Raw genomic sequence first — 9,969 nt, forward strand, 5'->3', positions numbered from 1 at the left:
GGTATCCTAAGAGGTGATAAGGGTTTATGGGACACCATATGACCCCTAACAACATGATTTGGTGTCTTAAGGGGTCCTATGGTGTCCCAAGACACCATATGACCCCTAACGACACCATAGGACCCCTTAAGACACCATAGGACCCCTTAAGACACCAAATCATTTCGTTAGGGGTCATATGCTCTCTCTCTCTCTCTCTCTCTCTCTCTCTCTCTCTCTCTCTCTCTCTCTCTATAAAATATGACTAATAAAATCCGATATCCGATTTAATCAAATATCAGATTTCTACCATGTGGTAGTTTACTAAATAAATGGCGGCAACGGGAAAATTTTTGGGGACCACAAATTTTTGTTCTAAAATTAGATATCTAATTTTAGTACAAAAAACTAGGGAAAAAAGGGTTTGTGGGCCATTTTGTAGATTCCAATGGCCCACAGTCTGCATGTTTTGTTTTCTGTCGAGGATCATAGGTTTTGAGACAGCTAGAGACAAATTTGTGCTTTGTGAGATTCATAAAGTGAAAACTTACATTGTCAATCACGAAGGAGCATATGTGTGGAGGGAAATGGGGAGTAGTAGTCATCAGAAGTCTAAACATAAAAGAAAACTTTCAAATGACCAAATGTAAGTGTATAGAGAAAGAGATATAGAATGTCATAGGAGGAGAAGACAAGGTATGTTAAATATTGCTAATGTTACTTCAACTGAAGAGGAAATTAAATTTGAAAATGTGCCACAAGTTATTGAAAATGAAAATGTATATTTTGAAAGTGAAAATATTGAAAATTTTGAAAATGTTGAAAGTGATAATGAAAATGCTCAACATGTGGAAAATTTTGACATAGGAGGTGAGAATGTGGAAAACTTTAACATTGAAGGTGGAATTGTTCAACCAAGTGAACCATATGTAACACCTAATTACTTTAGAAATGAAAGACAAATTCCAAATCCAAGACCTTCAAGAACCCCAAAATGGTTATTTGAAATTGATGAGAACATTATTGCAGATCTTGAAGGCAAGAGGTCAACAAGAACCGTTCGGTTGTGGGCTACACAACTTTTCAACCAAAATTTTAGCAATAAGACATTGACCGAGCAATGCCAACTCTTTGTTCAATTGCTAAACAAATTGAAGATTCGTATGAATAAGAAGATGGAGAGAAATTCTATTATTGCAAAAAATCTATTTGACGCTCTCAATTCTATTGGAAATAATACCAAAGAAAGAGATAAGAGAGCCACTCGAAGAGTGATTACAATCTCCTTAGTAAGCCATCAATTGAGGAAGGCTCATCAAATGAGATAAACTTGTGTTGATTTTAACATAAACCGTAAAACTTTGGATAGAGAACTTGCACGAAGATAAAGACTTGACGATCCACTTCAACAAAATACATGGGCATTTGGTGGGAGGCTTCCACGTGTTGATAGAAAGTTGAATGACAATGTGAAGGAAGAGATTCAACAATTTTGGCACTCTAATTCTAGAGTGTCACCTAATGTAAAGGATGTTTTGAAATTAAGAATCAGCAAATGAGATCGCACACCACATCCGAAACATTTCTTGGAATCAAGCCAAACAATGTTGTATAATTTTTTTTGAGAATTACATCCAACTTTTCAAATATCACAAAGGGCCTTTGAATCTTTGAAACCATTTTATTATGTTCCTCTTAAGATTCGCAATACCTGTTGTTGAAAGTACCATGTGGAGTTTTCAATGTACCATGAACTTTTATGTCATATTTGTTCTATGATGCATACTAATGAGATGTTGCAGGAGTGTGGTGCAATGCTATTTCCGAGATCATCAAGAGACTTGCAAGATCTATTTTTATGCCCTAGAGATGATGGCTGCTATTTCTATAGAAATGATTGTTTGAATGAGAAGTGTTCACAATACGGTGGGTTGTCAAAGTTTGTTTCATGTTTTCATGAGGGCAGCGAACATGAGTTTGGATTTAATTATGTTGAGAAAAAAGATACGAGACAGTGAAATATACTTTGAACAGTGGAGGTGAAGGTTCTAGACGCGAATTAGTCTCAAGAGAAGTGAGTATTGCTGATTTTATTTTGGATTTTAAGAAAAATCTTTTCTACAAGTATGCAAGGCACACCCATAGGTCTCAGTGGTTGGATCAACAGTTCAAGATGTGTAAGAACTCTTTCCTAATTGGCACTATTGTATTAGTGGTTGATTTTGCAGAGAATTATGCATTGCAACCACAGAATGAGGTACAGTCTCAGTACTACAATTCAATCTAGATTGCTATTTTTGTTCACATTACATATAGACATGCTCCTGATAGTATAGAAGAGGAAAGGAAGATAGTCAAGGAGTATCATTTTTATATGAGTGATGATAGATCGCACTTCTCTGAGTATGTGCAACATTCTTTTGAGAATTTTTTTGAGTTCTTGCATGAGAAAGATATTGCAATTGACCGACATATAATATGGTCAGATAACTATACGGGTCAATTCAAGAATGCTCATATGTTTTATTGGTTGAGTAGAATGCATGTGGAGAGGCGTATACCTCATATTTGGTGTTTTTTTGAGGCAGGGCATGGGAAGGGAGAACATGATGGAGCAAGTGCATGTTTGAAGAGAGCTCTAGTTAAGAAGCAATTGAGGATTTCAGGTGCAAATTTCTCTGATGCACGTTCTATTGTTGATTGGTGTAGTTCAACATTGTTACATGGAGGTACTCTTGATTTGGCAGTGAGCAGATTCTTTTGGTTGGTTGAGGAGGGAACAGTGGGAGATAGATTGGATTGTCAAACAATTAAAGATTTTTCAAAGATGCATTCATTTCTCAGCTCAAATGCAAGTACATAGACCATTTGGACATGAGTGTTGGCTTGTTTTTGTTAGAGTTGTGTTCGATGTGATTGGGATCAGTGCGAGTCAAGTGAGTGGGTTGATACGTGGGTTCCCCACTATCTAAATCCTTTATCTTAAACAATATCCTTGTCAAGCAATGACATGGAAAGTTCACTTGAGTATGATCGTCTATCAGATCTTGTACAACCAGGATATGTTTTTACAGTTGTTGCACCACAAGGGAATGAAGAGAGATCAAAATATTGGTTGGCACGATGTGTAAAGGGAAAAAAAAAGCTAACACAACTAGTGATAGATGATGATGGGTTCACATATCCTACAGGTTCAGTTGTTGTTGTGGGAACTTGGTTGTGAACATACATGATTAGAAAGAATGGCATACCTGCATTTGAAGACTATAAGAGACACAAAACCATTATAATGTATTCACACCTTATTATAGCTACAAATATCAAGTTGTTGAAGCATCAAGCAAAACCAAAGACCAAAGAGCTATGGACAGTGACTACTGTTGATCATGAAGCAATACTGGATACTCTTAAACAAAGAGATGACCCTTTAGGCACACTTGAGTAGTAGGTCTTTAATGGTGCCTTATTTTTTTTATCATGCATTTCATTTCAAACAATGATCATTAAACCTTAATGATCAAGTTTGTTGTGTGTATATTAAGGATGTCTTGAAAATGCAAGTCTATTGATGAACGTTTTTTTTTGGCAACATGGTTTTTGCATGCACATAGCGGGTACATGATATAATTGGAAGGGACGTATTTTTGCAACATGACTTATTATCATGTATTTGATGAGCTTTAAAATTTTTGATGATATAATTATCACAAAACCTTTATGCTCATGCAAGTCTTAATTGATGATATACAATAGTACATCACATTATGATTTTTGATGATATACAGGTTCATGCTAGATCAATCACCGTTGACAAGACCCTCTCTTGGTGATGGTACATATTCTTTTGTGCATTATTGAGATAAAATTTTGTGCATAGAAATTAGGTCAAGTGAATGTATTTCTCTTTAGAAATGACCATATCTACCATCATCTTCAACCATGCAGACAAATGCAATGAGAAGGGCTTTAATCAACATGCGTCTTTCTTCAAAGTTATGCTTGTATACTTTGCAGAGAAACTGGTAAGTTTCATCATTTTACAATCTTATGCGTCTTAAAAATGTTTGAAATGATCTATTTATAATTTGCTATACTAATTTATATTAAGTGTTATAATTTGTTTCTTGTAGCACATTCATTCCGCATAAAAAAGTTACTTATTTTGGTCTTCATTTATATGCAGGCATTGTTGTATGTAAGCTTTTCTCTTAGGACCTGAGGATGTTTGATGCAGGTGAAGTGGGATGTTGTATTTGTATATGGATGTGAATTGATGTAACATTGTTATGATGATATACAATTTCCATGAGCAAATTGGTTTAGTTATATTGATGATAATGTCCATGTATCTATACATGAGTACATTGGTGTAGTTGTATTGATAATGAAAAAAAAAAATCATGTTTACATATCCCTTCATGGATGTCACATGCAAGTGTAATGGTAATTATGTGTATACTATACATGGAAATATCCATGATCATTATGTGTCTATAGTGTAATGCTTGTTTATATATAATTTTAGCGATCAAGGGACGACGTCGGTAGGGTATGACCCCGAGCGTTGGATAGAGTGGGGGGGAAAAATAGGATCATGCGTAGGGTAATAATGCCTAACTGGACATGTCGGAGCCGACGGTTCATTATCACGATGAGCAGAACAAGAAATCGGCCACGCGGCAACATTCGATTGAGTGAGACTGATGATTTTTTTGCCAACCAAAAAATTGTTGCCCTAATAAAAGGGGCTTGGGAAACTTGAAAAAATGAGATAGGCTTTTTTAGGGACCCCTCTCATGGCCCTGTAGGTTCAAATGGATCATTTGTAGGTGCCACAGATTCTGAGTTAGGGTCTGTCAAAGTTTGACAATTTTGAGCACTTAGGGTGCTCAAGGGACGACGTCAGTAGGGTATGACCTCGAGCGTTAGATCAAGTGGGGGGGGGGGGGGGGAATAGGAGTATGCATAGGGTAATAATGCCTGACTAGACATGTCAGAGCTGATGGTTCATCATCGCAATGAGAAAAATGAGAAATCGGCCATGCAACAACATTCGATTGAGTGAGACTGATGATTTTTTTGCCAACAAAAAAATTGCTGCCCTAATAAAATTGTAGGGCAACTTGAAAAACCAAGATAGGCTTTTGTAGGGACCCCTCTTGTGGCACCATAGGTTCAAACAGATTTTTCGCAGGTGCCACGGATTCTGAGTTAGGGCTCGTCAACGTTTGACAATTTTGAGCACTTAGGGCACTCAAGGGACGACACCAATAGGGTATGACCTCGAGTGTTGGGTCGAGTGGGGGGGGAAAATAGGAGCATGCATAGGGTAATAATGCCTAACTAGACATGTCAGAGCTGACAGTTCATCATCACGATGAGCAGAACAAGAAATCAGCCACACGACAACATTTGATTGAGTGAGACTAACGATTTTTTTGCCAACAGAAAAATTGATGCCCTAATAAAACCCCGAGCGTTCGACTGAGGTGGGGGGGAAAATAGGACCATGCATAGGGTAATAATTAATTGTATCAATTATTGTTCATTAAATGAATTGTATTGTATTGTTCATTAAATTAATTGTATTGTTCATTGAATGAATTGTATTGTATTGTTGATTAAATGAATTGTATTGTTCATTAAATGAATTGTATTGTATTATTCATTATAAAAACAACACTTATGATGAAATGAAATGAATTGTATTATTCATTAAATAGCCATTATTAACCATTGTTAATTATTGGAATGAAGATTAAAGATTTCCATGATAACACCACGCACAGATGAGCAACAATTTATATGATCAAATATCAACTTCTGTATATATTAAACTGTCAAATGATTACAAATTGTAAAGCGGAAAATTGAACCCTAGGTGTTCCCCCCACTCCAAGAAGAGAGAAAGGAGGTCACTAGGATTGACAGTTTTCACTTAGGAGAGACTTTACATTCAAAAGAGGGGTTGAAACTCACAAGATCCAATCCCACACAATGCAAGATTGAATTCTAAATGAGTTTCAAGGGTTGAGACATCAAGGATACCCTCTTTTGTAAAGAATGTAGATAGAAGGATTGAGCTAGGAGTGTATGCGAAAGTAAGAAATATTCACTTGTAGATAGAGATAGAGACACGGGATGAAGCTACGGACCTGAAATTAGCAGTAAAATGTCGAGATGATGCTATCCTGCAAGTTTGAGTGAAAGTTGACGGGACGATGGCGCCCGGAGTGCACACGGTCCTCCGAAAAATCTGTGAAACGAAGGGGGATCTGTTCGTCTCTACACAAGGATTCCAGATCTTCAATTACAGCCGCGTACTTGCAACCTTGTTGTAAGAATGTTTGTATTCTTACATGCAAAGGTGTAATGATGTTGGATGTTGTATGTTGTATGTTGTATGTTGTATGTTGTATGTTGTATGTTGTATGTTGTATGTTGTATGTTGTAGGTGATCTCATCTTCAATGGTTGAATCCTTGTCTTTAATGCAACACCTAGCCTTGAATGGAGACCTAGAATGCTCAATTGCTTGAAGGAATGCTTGAGTGTTTGAATGTTTGCCTATCGCTTCTATCTCTTGCACACATATATTTTTTTTCTTTAAAATGGGAGAGGAAATGTAGTTTATATACTTGTCAATTAGGGTTAGGAGACTGATTTTTCCGACCTTAGGCCGACCTAGGAGCATTATTTTCCAAATTGTAAACTTGAAGACCCGATGCCCAACAAGAGATCGGGCCCAAAATAGGGCCAGGGACCAGGGCGTTGGGCATCATGGTCCTGAGGGACTAGGGTGCTAGGCACCATGGTCTTGAAGGACCAGGGCGCTAGGCACCATGGTCCTGAAGGACCAAGGTGCTGGGCACCATTGTCCCACCTCCCGAGACAGCAGGGTGCAAGGAGGATCAGGCCAAGGTGTAGAAAGATGCAGTTTTTGGATGTCGTAAACAGGTTTCGAGGTCTCCATTTAGGTTCAACATTGCACCACCATCGTGAAGACCCAAATGCAGTCAAAATTGCAAGTGTCACAATTTTACGACGCTACATTTAGTCCCCACTTTAGCGGGAGTATAAGTGTACGCCCATACTTTCGGTAAAGTACAAGGAAACAACATTGAAAGACTTTCACCACGTCAAGGAGACAAGATACACCAAGCCCCCAGTGGACTAAGGATCTTATGACTTCAATTGACAAAGTAAAAGGGAAGATCACGAGGGAGAACCATGACTGTTAGTAGTAAGGTTCCCTCACTATGAGTCATGCAAGAAAAATACCAAAAATTTTCAAGGCAAAGCTAAGTTCGCCAAGAATCTTGAAGAGATATGGACGGAGTGTATGCCCCCTACGTTAAAGTGACCGCACATGCCACATCGGGGGTGATTTCTTTAAGGTAGTGATACACATAAGAAATGAGAAGGGAAAGGAGCATGTTATCACAAAGATTTAGCCCCCAAGTGTGAGATAAACCCAAGGATAATAGACACAAAACACAAATCATGAGGTGACTTTGCTTTCCTTGGGGTCAGTATGTTGTATGATAATTCATGTATATCATATGTATGTATGCATAATTGTTCTTCATTCCCCAATCAAGGAAGGTCACCTAGAAGAAGGGAACACATGTGTCTTTTGAGTCAACATGAGAGAGACCAAAAGAGATCTCAATGCTTTGCATCGTCCTCAAGTAGACAACACTAAGGACAACAAATAGAAGAATGAGAATAACACATAGAAGAAGTAACAAAAGAGATCAAGAGAGGAGGAGAGAGTCTGCTATGCTAATGAACTAGTCTAGCACGTCATCCACCCCCCGATCTTGCTGATCAATATTTCAAGAAGGCAGGAAACATGCTAGAGGAGGAACATCCAACACAGCAGATGGAGCTATCACAAGATCCAAACAAGGGCTATCTTCATGTTCCAAGCCACGTTGTTCTTGTCTAGGAGCTGGGATAAGTGCTTTAGAAAATTCGTTAGATAAATGGTTATTAATATCAACATATTCATATTCACTATCAGAAGAAAGAGGAGTAACATTTTCATCATGAATAACATTTTCATCTATATCATCATCAAGAGTTATAAAAATAGGATCTTTAACTCGCACAGGATCAAAACCATCATGCATCTTATGCTTAGGAGATTTTGGCTCAATTTTCGGCTGAGGAGAAAATGGAATAATACTAGCTGAAGGTGTTTTTGGGGATTGCAAAGTTTGAGAAGCAGCTATACGAGCTCTAAGGTGACGCTTTCGTCGACATTCACGCGCAGAATGATTTCATCTAGTCTTAGTAGGAAGTGGAGAAGATTGAGGAGGAGGAATGTTCTCATCCTTATCACTTGGGTGTTTAGGTTGTGGTCTCTTAGGTTGGATAATAGGAGAAGAGGAAGGTCTCTTCTCTTTATAAGAGGAAGGAGGAGGAACTGCTCCATATAAAGGAGGAATATTTGGTTTAGGAAGGAGACCAAGTCCATCATGACGAGGAGGTATAGGTCTACTTTTAGAAAGTTTATTAGACATAGACATAGTCACATCCATAGGAATGGGTTGGGAATCTTCTTGAGGAAAGACATTAGTTTTATCTTTCAAAGGAAGAACTTCCTTCTCAAGAATGATAGGAATATCAAGTTTGGGTGTTTGAGGTTCACTTAGAGATAGGATCATATCTTTTTTCCACTTTTGATAAGATTTGAAAAGATGATCACTTCGCAGTGGAAGAGATTGGAATTTTTTAGGCCAAAAATAATCAATAGGAACGTTAGAAGTTCTTTTAGCTGGTTTAAAGAGACTATGATTGACAGTAACAACTTCACCATTATGGGGAAATTTCAAACACTTGTGAATAGGAGAAGCAATAGCTTTCATGGAAGATAGCCAAGGATAGCCTAGCTTCACACGAAATTGTTCGGATGATGGAATAATAGCAAAGCTCACATCAAGGGATTTGTTATGGACCTCAATAGGTAATGTAATAGAACCAATTGCAAGAGAAGAAAATGCATCAAATAATTTCACAACCACATTTGTTTTGTCATAGATCACTTGATTTAATTGCAAAGTAAAAAGAAATTCTTCAGTAATGACATTAACCATGCAAGAAGGATCAATAAGCACTCCACGGCAAGGTGTATTCTTGACTTTTGCAACTATATATAAAGGACCATCAGTTGCCCTGATAGTTTCACTGGAATCAAATGTGATGGAAGGTTCTTTAGGGATTTTCTGCTACTCTACAAAGTTAATCACATTTGGAGTCGTAGACACAAGATCATCAGGTGAGAAAGAGGAATCATTAGTCTCAATCACATTAGAGGTATGAGAAGGTAATGGATCAGTAAAAATCTTAAGATTTTGGTTAGGAAGAGCTACAAATGTGTTGCCTTTATCATTCACAGCTGAAATAGAGATAGTATTATTATCAATCAGATCTTGAATTTTACCCTTTAAAGCAAAACATTTTTTAGTATCATGCCCAGGTTGACGATGAAATTGACAAAAAGATTTGTTATCAAAATAGGGTGAATTAATCTTTGTAGGATCTATTTGCTTTATAGGAGGGAGAGTAAGAACATTTTGTTCCAATAACTTATTCATAATACTATGCAATGATTCATTCAAAGGAGTAAACTCTCTTTGTTTCTTGAAAAACTTAGAAATAGGAGGCACACCTGATGCTGCATTCACATTGTTGTTGGTGATGTTTTCATTGAACTTAACGAACCCTCTGTCCGGTTTAAACTTCCCAAATGGTTGTTGACTACTATCACCCTTATCACTCAGAGCCATAGGATTTGCTTGTTCCATTTGACTCACAGTCAGTTGATAATTGTGAAGAGTTGCACACAACTATTGGAAAGAAGTAAACTCAGAAAACAGAAGTTTTTCTCTAATATCTTTTTGTAAATTAGAAATAAAGATTCTTTGAATATCATTGTCAGGTACTGGAAAAGAAATTTGAGCACACAAATGCTTATATCTACCAA

Source organism: Cryptomeria japonica, chromosome 10 (genome assembly GCF_030272615.1).
Source record: "Cryptomeria japonica chromosome 10, Sugi_1.0, whole genome shotgun sequence".
In the NCBI taxonomy this organism is placed as follows: domain Eukaryota; kingdom Viridiplantae; phylum Streptophyta; class Pinopsida; order Cupressales; family Cupressaceae; genus Cryptomeria; species Cryptomeria japonica.